General features: G+C 47.6%; 1 protein-coding gene across 2 annotated transcripts in view; it reads right to left on the reverse strand.

The window, feature by feature from the left end:
* The window catches only part of LOC143376542 (discoidin domain-containing receptor 2), a 145,448-nt gene that overhangs the window by 46,541 nt on the left and 86,842 nt on the right, over window positions 1–12,065 (reverse strand). The gene's annotated exons all lie outside the window — the stretch shown is intronic.

The raw sequence follows: 12,065 nt of genomic DNA on the forward strand, positions 1-12,065 counted from the left end.
AACGATTTTAACAAAGGTATCAGAGATCAGGGAGACGAGATCGTCCTCGGAGGGCCGTTCCTCTAGAATTCGAGAGGCTCGATGATGCAAGGGGCTCGGGGGCGGCATTCTACTTAAACGGTAAATGGGAAATTCCCATCAAGATTCGGTGAATGCGACTGCGACAGCTCCATAGAGCCGCATAATCGATTAAGTGGCTGAATCGGATTATCCGACCGGCAATTAAGATACCATTCAGCATGAAGCGGTTACGTCGCCGGTACCGGTGTCGAGAGGATAGCACGATCACAATGCAGAGGATCGATTAGTCGACACAGTAATTAAGGTCATAGGGTGCAGCCAGGCTCGAGTTACTCGACTCGAGGCGGCGTACCGTGTCAGAGGAGACGGTACACTCATTCCTGGACTCCTCGAATCTGTCGTGACAAGCGATTAATCATTGGCCACGGGCGCAGGTTCTATTAGAGCGCGTCCTGGTTAACGTACCGTTAGACTCTCCTGCGTAGCATCGACTGTGCCTGATATACCCGCTTCCCTAACGAATGGTCGGGGCGAAGTTCCAGTCATTAGGGAGAAACGCTCAATTGGCAGGGAAACTTTTTTCCCTCCCCCGCCGCCCGTCCCCCGAAGACGTTTTCTTGCCGAAGCTCCTTTAAGCCTCGTAATTTCACGCGAATATAACGCGACTCGGGGAATTCGCTGGGTGCCCCGAGCCGCTCTATATAAATTTCGATGGCGGATATCTATATGTAGACCGATCGGAGGCCGTTGGGGGTGAGTTTATAGTTGCTAGTTGAAACCGGCACCGAGGTTCGCGCTATTTCCAGCATCGGCGCCGACGTAACGTCTCCTGTAAATCTCCCCGCGATACGGCGGCCTGGGAACGAAGAAATCACGTGGATTTAGTGGCCCGTTTGTTCGGTGGCCCCCACGATACGCACACTGGCCATCTTTCATCCACTGGAACACCAACTTCGGCCGCCGACTTTTACCGCGAGTTCGCAACATAAAGTGCCCTTGTGCCGTACTCTGGACGCTCGATTTCCACGGTATTCGCGCCCTTTCCCTTCCTTTAAATAACTCGTCGCTCGCGCGTCCCGCCTCATCCTTCTGACGTTGTTCGACGCGTTCGACGGTTTTGCGCAACGTGACAGAAATAAACTCCTTTTTCCACGGCTCAGACTTATTTTACCGTAAAGAATTATCCCTCCCTCGGTTGCGCTGCACGCAGTTACGTAAAATCCAACATGTCTGCTGCGCGTGTAGTGTCGCAGTGTCGAGAGTAATTTATGACAGTCTTATTCGCACGAGAGTACAGCCAGACGCCGGTCTTCCTGAGTTTTCGAGCGGCCGCGTTGAATGCACTTATATAAATCTGGTCCGACTAATTTGAATGCAATTAAAATTAAACAAGTTCTTCTGCTCGAGAACGTTTACACGGTCGTTCTACGGAACAGCCGACGATTTTCTTGAAAGGACACCCTCCGGTAATGGAGGCTAGAACGGGGGTGGGGGGGGGAAAGTGCAGTACTTGCGTACAGGCATATAAACGAGCGTGCCGTTGCATCCCCACGCCACCGACGGTTCTGGATCGTTAACTGGAGCTCGTCGAGAAACTCTCGAGCACGGGCGAAAAATTTGTATCCAAACTAGTTTCCCTCCACCCTCGAGTAGTTTCAGCCCAGGCTTCTACCCCTCCGCCCCCCGTGAAAAATATAACGCGAGCTACCATCGATAAATCCGGGCTCGCAGAATCTGAAGCCGCAACGTTTCTCGGTAACCTGCGACGAGCACAGCAATCACGTCGATCCTCACGAATATTAGAGGAAGTATAAATAAGGAACAGATATTATGTAAAACTTGAAAATTTCATTATTCGTGATAGTTCTTTGGAATGTTAGGGAATGTCTGCTTTTCACTACGGAATATGTAGGTACTTGTTAGACTTTTAGGAATTAAAATTATCAAGATCTAAGGGACACTGAAATCCACACACGTTCTTACACCAGCGTGTGTTCTGTGGTTGCGCAAGATTCCGCGAGTACTTCTGGACTGATAAACATCTCTTGCGACGCGACAGAAAAGTCAAATACTTTGAATGGAACGGCGGAGTTAGCGCATTATTCCCGGCGAAAGTTTTCGCGCGACTAATGGCCGCCAGATCGTTGAGCCCGACGGATGGTGGAACGGAATCCTCGAATTCGGTCGAGAAAACACGCTTTCCCCTGTTTCCCGGGGTGGGAAATCGCGCGGTTTCCAGCCAGAGGGATTTACGACGCTGCTGGAAAGAGAAGTAGTCGCGCGTGGCGCTCTTTGACCGGGCGTTCCCATCGTGCGGCCGCATAAATTTTGCGCGCGAATTCGCGGAAAGACGGGAATCGCGCGCCTGCGTGTCCCTGCGCCCTCTGCCCCTCTCTTTCTCCGGCTCTCGAGCGCCCAGGCAAATTAAAACTCGACGAAGTCGTCCTCGCGTAATTGCCGGGGCGCGCCGCGACTTATTTTCGTAGACCCTCTCGTGGCGACGCCGACGCCGCCACCGACGCCAACGACCAGAGAGAGAGAGAGAGAGAGTATTCGCGACGCGGGTGGGTCTGCGCGCCACCTCTTTAATACTCGAACGCCACAAAAGGTGGAAACACGTGTGCATGCGCCTTGGGGCGTCGTTTCTTACCCCCTCGCTCCCCTGGTCCAGCAACCCTTTCCACTAATTCCAGGCTTCTCGATAGAAACGTTGGCGTTGCTAGAAAGTTTGGCTTTCGTTCAGCCAAAAGTCGGTTCATTAAAAAGGAAATTGTTGGATGCCAGCTAGTTATACACCATAAACATCCTAAATACACACCAGCGCATCGCGACTAGTCACCCTCGCAAAATCCTCCATAGAGCAATAACGTCATATTAGTCGTCATCATTGACCCTTGCGCTTTCCATAGTTCTTTCCACGTCACCCTTATCCCTTCTTCCATAACTCCTGTATATATAACCCAGTCCCAAAGTCCAGGGAGCAGTTAATTCTAGCATCTAAGAGCGGAACCTCTGTTAAAACACGCCAGTTAGGGTTCTACCAATTAAAACCTCTTGTGAGACTTAGGAGTAGGGTTCCTGATTTCTCCATATTTGTTGTTTCTCGAGAAATCAGAAATGAGATCGTATTTCTTGAGAATTCTCGAGAATTCTTGAGAAATTGAAAAAATATTGAAAAAATTATGGTTTTGGAATCATGTTGATAATATTTATCAAAAACACAAGAAAACTTTAACTAAATGATTATTCCTGTCTAATTTATACGAAACTTGTGTAAAGGAAAAAAATAGATATTAAATATAATTGGTAAATTGATTTATTTAATACAAAATTTGTATAAAGCGAAACATTACTTTTTGGTTTTAAAATTTATTTTTAAATAGCACAATGCGGGGTACAATAGTCTTATCTCCTCTTTTCTATATTTCTTTTTTAATAGCCACTTCAATCTCATTAGATACTTAATTCAGCATACAATTTTTCTAAATTTTTAAAGAAGAATTTAAGAGCACCTTCAGCAGTTAATAATATCGAATCTTCTGTACTGTGATTTTCTATTGGAATTCATATAGGTTCTAATGTTATTAATAAGATGTATTATAAATTGTAGATGTGGTTATACGTTCGCGATTAACTAGTAACACATTCATTTACAAAAATAAATGGGATTTATAATATCTTTCCTAGACATAAGTTTCTCGAGAAATTACAGTATTTCTCGAGAAATAAGAAATTAGCAATAATAAAATTTCTCGAGAAATTCTCGAGAAATCATTCTCGAGAAGGAAGAAATCATTCACTACTTAGGAATATTAACATATTGTACTCGATTTCCTGCTACGAAATCCAACAAAATGTCCATTTGGCCGTAAAAAAAATCAACGTGCTTAAATGGCAGTCGAATTTTGATATTTTAGTGAATCTCCTATTAAAGCAACGGAGTTGATGCATTCGATACCCTAAACGTGGTTTATATTCATCGACACTTACAATCTCATCCTGGGTCCCGTTCCAAAAGTGCTCGTCCAGCCGGCGAGCGCCCCTTGTCAGCGGTGGATTCAATTTGTTAATCTCATTCCCGTTGCGGATACGAATGCGAGCCTCTTAAAGGGGCTTCCTTTGACGGCGTCGTCAAAATTCAGATTGCGCGAAGCGAGAGCACAAAGTGGACGAGGACCCGTCTCTCTCGGATTTTCCTACGGACGCAAATAGCATTTCCGCGGAGCACCGGCGGCGGTCAACCGAGTCACTTACGCTTTACAGTATATCTTGCCGGAAATGCAACGAGCACTCTCTCCCCTGGCGTACGTACGTGCCTCTGCGTCGGAGGACGTCGCCACGGAGAGACGTACAAACAGGTTTTACGGCCAGCCTTCCCCGCGAAATCAGAAGCGACATCGTGCGTCCAGGACACTCGCTGTCTGCTCCGAACAGGATCTATAAAATTCACAAGGGCCCCCGGGTACCTATCCTTCGATCTCCGGACATCCGACGATTTTCGCCCGTAGATAACGGGGGAAATCGGTGTCGTCGAATCGACACGTAAAAGTGAGGACCTCTTCAACGCTGTCAGCCGCGTAAACAACAGGGCGATTTGACTGCAAGATGACTGCAGGAAAAGTGTATCGGTGTTCCAAGTCAGAGGCCTCCATTTCAACACCTAACTCAAAACTGTGGCTTCTTAACAACTCGGGGAGTTCCTGAACAATTTTATTAAATTCTCATACTCTCCCTCATCAACGCTGGGGTGAGGATCAGAGAAACCCTTGGTGAGGGGCCAGCACTGTCGCTGAAGCTTAAAAAAATCAACTGCATAACAAGCATCCTCGTTTCCCTCGTAAAAATCTCCTCGAACAGCTGTTATACAGATGAAAATCTGTCAGTTTCTCGTCACGTAGCGCGGCGTAGCGCTTTGGTCGGCGTTCGGACAGTTCACAAATGGCCGCGATCGAGCGGTCGGTCGGGCATCGTCGTTTCCAGCGCGAGAGAAAAAGAGGGATGGCTGCGAGCATGGCTAATTACGAGGGCTCCCTTTGACTACCGTGTGCTGTTAGCGCGGTGGACGCTGCTGGCGCTGATGTTTATCTTCGGACGCGGCCGATGGGGGCCCAAGATGGCAGAGCATCTCCCATTTATTCAGCGCGAGAACCGGTACGCTTCTGCCGGCAGGACGATAGAAGACGAGCGCGTTGCGGGTCGAGGCCTCGGGGTATCTGCATCTCGTTCCAGTCGCTTGGTCACCGCGGTTGGAGTCGCGTACGCGTCCCCAGCGAGCGGAGCCGGTTTCGTATTAATTTCGAGCGGTCCCGTAGCTTCAGGTGAGCACTTTGTCTTCCATCGGTGGGCACGTAGTCGCGAAGGCAGAACGGCTCGCACCCTGAGCGCGATTTAGCTGGCGGGCAAGGCGAGCGCGCGGCTTTAACGACGACATCCTGCTGGTATCTAAATCAGATTCAGGTTCGAGGTGGCCGCTATCCGCAGTCGTCCATTCAACATCGACTATCCTCGGCGGATCCGCGTTTTTTCGGTCCCATCAGCCTCGAGCAAGTAGCTCGCCACGCGGAGGAAGCTCTGATAAGTGCGAGGACGGATCGCGCTTAAGAGAATGGGTTTAATGAAGCGGATTAGACAGAGTGATTTATTACAGTTTCTGCGGAGGTTTCAGGTAATCAAGGAACCACGGTCCCACTTGGAAGGCTCTCTCGCTTCCGCGAAATCTACACAGAAACTCGACCCGATACGTTCTTCCATTTCCCTATCTGCAACGGAATGTTTCATCGAGTGCTGGTTTAGTACCACCTCGAGCAACATAACTCGTCGCATCCAAATTCCCTACTAAACTTCGCATTTACGACATCAAGCTTGTCGAGCCACCTCAGCACCAATCATGTCCCAGCTCGTATCCTCTGGTTGGAGGAACGACCTCGCGGTGCAATCGTCACGGAGAGGTGGAAAATCCAAGGGACACGGACACGCACCGGCCACGCATCTCCCTTACTTTTTACAGAAACGATGAGGCGGCGGGAGGGAAACGCGAAATCATCGATCCCCTGTTTCAAAGCGGAGGAAAAAACGCCGAATGACGCGGGTTCTACGAGCGGAGCTAAGGACGAAGACGACTAGCGACGGGGAACGGGTGAAAGGACTACGGAGCAGCGGGTTAAGGGAGAAGAAGGAGACGGGGAAGAAGTGGCAGAAGACGAAAGGCAGGGAGCAGCGCGGCGTTTCACTTGTTCGGAACATAAACTGGAATGGCAGACGTGTCGGTATGAAAATTTCAATCGGCCGGGCTAAAGTGTCGGCGTAGCCGACTGCCGAGAGGAGGGTGGCGTCGCCGAAGGTGGTGGTGACGGAGAAATTCAGGTGGTGGTGGAGGGTTGGCGGGAAAGGTGGAGGTAGAGGGTACGGGTAAGAGTAAAGTGGCTCTGGACCGCGTATATAGGTGTGCACCCCGTCTCTCTGTCCCTTTCGCGCTCGTTACCACCTCGAATAACGCCGTTTCTGCCGTTTCACCGTCTCCCCTCGCGCCATTCTCCTCCTCCATCGCGCGAGGCCCTGGCCCCCGGCGAACTGCATAATTCATGGCCCTACTACACACCGACCGCCTCCCCTACGGACCCTCTTCCAGAGGGCCGACGCCAGCCAACCCTTCTCCTGCCAGCACCGCCACCTTCTCCCTGCCTTCGACCTCCTCTCCACCTGGCTTTCCAGGGTCAACGCTGGTCCGCCGCGTTATTGTACGTCAGCGCGCGCGGTACTCGGCAGCGAAGGGGGGCAGGCAGCGCGAGGACGCCAGTTAGCGAGCCGGTATGCACGGATAAAGTTGGCCCCGCCGTTCTACGCGCAGAATGTAGGCGAATATTTCGGCTGAGTTATGGAACGGCAACCCCCCGTGGAGGTAGCGGCCGACCTAACGAGAGGGACGCCACGGGCGCTTCGGCCGCCCTCGATCGTCCTGGAATACCTTCCCTGACAGCGAACAAGATTCGAACGCTGAGGTAATGGATTTTTACGAGTCCGTCCCGAGCGTGCCTCTACACGAGGGGGGGGTTGCCTCGACACGCGGCCCCCATTGTAGCGCGACCGTGTCACTTTTTATTTGGCATTGTGCGCCTTCGGATTGTATTTCAGGCTGTCTGCTGACCGGCGGCCCGACTATTCGGGGAACCGTCAGACCGATCTTGTAAAGACGCGGAGTCGCTGTTGCTTCGGAGACGGAGTTGTTAAAAAGTTATTGCTGCCGTAGGTAACTTTGTATGGACAACGTTGAGCCCTTGAATAGGGGGAGCGGAAATACCCGCCGGGTACTCATTCGTTCTGTGGGCAGGCAACGCATTGCCGCTATGTATTTGATGGCCGTTATTTAGAGAATATGAGTATTAAGTGCGTTTGCCAGTTATTCAAAGCTTATCGACAGTAGTTTGTAACTGTAATCGATTCAGATAGAATCGTAATAATAAAATGGAAGGTCGATTAAGAAATGTGGCGTTCCAATAGACTCACAAGGGAAGATTCCGAACCCGAAAGTTCAAAGAATTCTGACAACAAAAGTTGAAATTGTATGGAAAGAAAATAATAGATTATGCTGTTTCATAATTATTTAAACATCCAGTTCAGATTTCACGTGAAACAACGAATTTTAGAAAACATTATTAATATTTTTGTTTATAACTTCTTTCTAATTGTTTAAACAATTGATAAAACTTTTACCATTTGATAGATCTAATTAAAAGAAGTAACTTTTGTCTTGAAATTTCTTTTCTATATCTTACAGATTGCGAGTTAGAAAATACAATCGAAACATAGCCGAATCTTCAGGGGTTAATTTCACCCCGTTAGTGTGATTTTGGGCAGCAAAAAAAAAAATTGCGTTGTAATCAGGAGGTAGTTCCCTACATATCCACAAAGTTTCAGATTCGGGATCTTCCCTTGTCAGATAATGAAGAGATTCATCTAATATCGAGAATAGTGTTAAAGTGACTTCTAGCACGGAAAATATGAGCATCGAAAGCACCTCGAGGGCACTCCCCTTTGGTGCATTTCCATGCAGATTTCAGTGACGGGGCCGCTCCATAGACGGTGCATTAACGAGAGCTCGATTGGCCGAGGAATCTGCAGAGACGAGGCTGCGAGTGGCCCAGACGAAATGGAGAGCAGCCTCAGGAATTGGATGGAGCTCGACACTCCATTGGGAATGGATATCGAGAACAATGCGTACTGCTGACAAGGCGGCGTCCAAGTGATACTCTGATCGAGGTAGAGCGCCGTTTTATTTCTCGTTCTCCCCGAGGGCCGCGCGACGGTGGCGCATTAGCTTTTGACGCAAATTAATTATCGATTAACAGCTTCCCGCTCTTTGCTCAATTAATCAACGGCCTCGGGAGACTCGATTGCTCTTTCAGTGGGTAATTAAATCCGCGAAGCAATTAAGCTTGCCTAACGGCGACTCTCTTAAACTACGTGCGTGTCTTGGCGGCGCAAAAAAACGAGAACTCGAATTCGCGTTTATCTTGCCGCGGAGAGTTACAGCGTAATAAAAGATCTTCGAGGAGGAGAATTAATGACTGGGGCCCCTCTGGTTGCGTTCTCCTCTTTGCTTCTGCTCGCGAAACACTCGGCCGAACGTGTCATAGATGGCCGCTCGATTCTCTCCGCGTGTCTTTATTCCGACCGAGGATTTACGAGCGGTCGTTGCCAGCACGTCACGAATGTGATAATTAGATTGCGCGGGGCCGTTGTCGAACTTTCGCACGAAACAATAAAGGCCGGCGTCGCGACAACGCCTGGGATGTGTCTCTTACGTTCCGCGTAGTCCCGCGTCGCGACTTTTTAATACAGCTCGTCGCTTCGGGGGAGGTTGTAAAAAGGTGCGGACGCGGCGCGAAAAGGGAAATATTGTTCCGTGGCTGGTTCGTTTTTAACCCCCCCGACGCAGAGAGCAAGGGCGGCAAGCAACTCGGAATAGTCGCAGAAATACGCAGCTGACGCTCGCAAACTAGCTCGCGGCGAACCGCGGGAACGCAAACTTTCCGAACTCGCGAACCAATGCCGCGGTAAGTCTCGACCCGTGATAGAGACGTCGTAAAGAGGAATTATTCGCCCGTTATCTGTTTCCTCATCGATAACGCTTTCCTGGCGTACCGTTCTCCGGCTGAAAACTTGCGTTCCGCTGGAAGACGAATGAACTAGAGTTACTAGAGTATATCGATGGGACGAGATGTACCGTGCAATTATTCCAGCGAATCCGAACTGAATCGTGCGATTTTTAACGAATAACCGAAAACCGAAGGAGACAAGTCTATGATATAGCAGTAACTTTTACAAATAGGAGCATTTTCATTGATCATCAGTCTTAAGGAACTTAATTATTTGAACCTTCTTAAACCAAGACAAAATGTGCAACGTAATAAAAAATATATAAAAACAAATTTATGTTAAACGATTTTATTAAAAATGTAGTAAAAACTAAATTAAAATGCACTAAAAACTAAAAAATAATTCATTTCATGTACTACAATTTCGATGGTGATATACGAACGCCTGCAAAGTTTTAGTTTTACTATTCGTCCATACGTGACGGATCATTTCTCGATAAATTGTGCATTTTCGGTAGCCGTGATTAGGGCCGGGACTATTTACCGAATTTTTCGGTATTCGAATATTTGAATACCTACTTCAGTTGCTCAGTTATTTGGCGAATATAATTCGAATATCCAAGTATGCAAATACTATTCGAATATTTTAGTATTCGAATATTTCAGTACTCGAATGTTTCAGTATTTAAATACTATTCGAATACTATGCGAATATTTCTGTATTCGAATGCTATTCCAATATTTCTGTATTCGAATGCTATTCCAATATTTCAGTATTTGAATACTATTCGAATACTATGCAAATATTTCTGTATTCGAATGCTATTCGAATATTTCAGTATTCGAATACTATTCAAATATTTCAGTATTCGAATGCTGTTCGAATATTTCAGTATTTGAATGCTATTCGAATACTATTTGAATATTTCTGTATTCGAATAATAACATTCGAATCCTCAAATATTCGAAGTTTATTTATAGCATTCGAATACATGTAAAATATTCGAAGTTTATTCGTAGCATTCGAATACTTGTAAAATATTCGTATAGTCCCAGCCCTAATGGTGATGCGACTAGCGTCCCGAATGCAGCGGCTTTTTGTCGTTTTCGTAAAGAACGCGAGTGGCTCATTTCAAGTCGTTTGTATTTGTAGTTATGGATTATATTTATTGATGACTGGGTAATTTTTTCACCCCCACGGGTTAATTTTACTTTTTAAATATTGTATTGTCATCCAAACTACGCACGTCTGCAAAGTTTCAAGACAATTGGATAATTAGAAGTGGCTTAAATTTGAGTTGCCAGATTTAAACCATACATACAAACATACAAACACAAACATACAAACATATAAACATACAAACATACAAACATACAAACATACAAGCATACAAACATACAAACATACAAACCAAAAACAGAGGATAGAAGCTGAATAAAATCGTTTAAAAACTAAAATCGATCCTCGCCAAACGTTTAATGACCGAAGGGACTCGAGTCGTTACTCACACCATTCTGACAAGTGGTTATATCCGTTCGATCGACAAGTACCTATCGATTATCCAAGAGTTATTACCCACCGCGATGACAAAGAAGATAGCTCGGAACTCGATCGTGCGTGTGTCCCTCGAAGGCGATTAATTATCAGGGAACAACCAAGGCTGGATCACGATCGCGTGCACGTGATCCTAAAAGGAGGATCGAGAAAAAACTCTGTACGCTATCTTGTCGACCTCGTTTTATTAGGATGCATCCGTTCCTCGCCCCCGAACGCCCCGCAGCCATTTCGCCCTCATAAATCGTTTATTCATGTTTAATGCAGTCCGGTGTTCCGACCGCCGCCGCCAAAACTTTTCGAAGCTCTCAGACGGAAATCGCGGATCCGACGGGGAGGAGCGGTGGGTGGAGACGCGGGAACTTCGAACAAGGGAATGCTTTTGCATCGGTTCGAGACCTGAAACTGGCTGAAAAAAAGTCGCCAGAAACTGAGGAGTCGGATCCCTATACAGGGAGGAGCCCTTCCGTCGTTTAACTATCGGTCGATCCTCTGGCGGAGGCGTTCTTTCGCGAAGGGTAGCGTGGAACAGTGGCGTTCTAAATTCAACGCGCGACGACGAAATCGCTAAATGCGGATGAATGCTGGAAAATTAGGCCACCACATTTGCCGCATTTTCCGCGTCCGCTCGACGAGCGAGGTTCGCGAAATCTTTCGTCGCGACACGTTAAGGATTCTGGGTCTCCGACGTTCGTGAAAGGAGATAAGGCGAAGAAATGATTAGGGGGTAATTTCGTGTTGGCAAGAAACCCGCTGGCGCACGAAATATATTTTACTTTCGTGAACTGGAGCAAGAGGGACGCGATATTTTAATCAGTTTGACCTCGCGTAGAAATGGGGTTGACGATAGTAGTTCCGTGAAAGAGGACAAAGCCTTGTGACTAAATTAATATTACCGGGCAGTTGGTATTGCAATGAATTTCTATAGAGTAACACAGTGCGACACTTGCGTTTCATATAATACATTTCGCGAGCGGAAACATTGAGTAGAATTTCAATGGCTTCGCGGCAGAAATTGCAGTGCAGTGTAACATCCTCGTGTAATTGATCGCGCGAACTTCCGGCGTTCTGTTCGGCCGACGTTGGCTGGCGAAAAAATTTCCAATCCATACGGACGATTTGCCGCGCTCTATCGTTCCTCGATGTAAAATCAGGAAAGCAGTCGGGATGCGCTCTCGCGATTCAAAGAACGATCCTCTCTCCCTTAGTGCAAATACTCCGTGCACGTGAGCCGGAGGAGCGGAAATTCGAGAAAAAGAGATCCACGCGAGGGTGGTGAGGAACGGGGGGGAGGGGGGGGGGGAGGGAAAGTGAGAGAAAGAGAGAGAGAGAGAGAGAATAAGGGAGAATGTGCACGAGTGGCTCTAATCCGTCCTTCAGCGAGCTTAAGCCCA

The sequence above is a fragment of the Andrena cerasifolii genome, chromosome 1 (genome assembly GCF_050908995.1).
Source record: "Andrena cerasifolii isolate SP2316 chromosome 1, iyAndCera1_principal, whole genome shotgun sequence".
Classification (NCBI taxonomy): domain Eukaryota; kingdom Metazoa; phylum Arthropoda; class Insecta; order Hymenoptera; family Andrenidae; genus Andrena; species Andrena cerasifolii.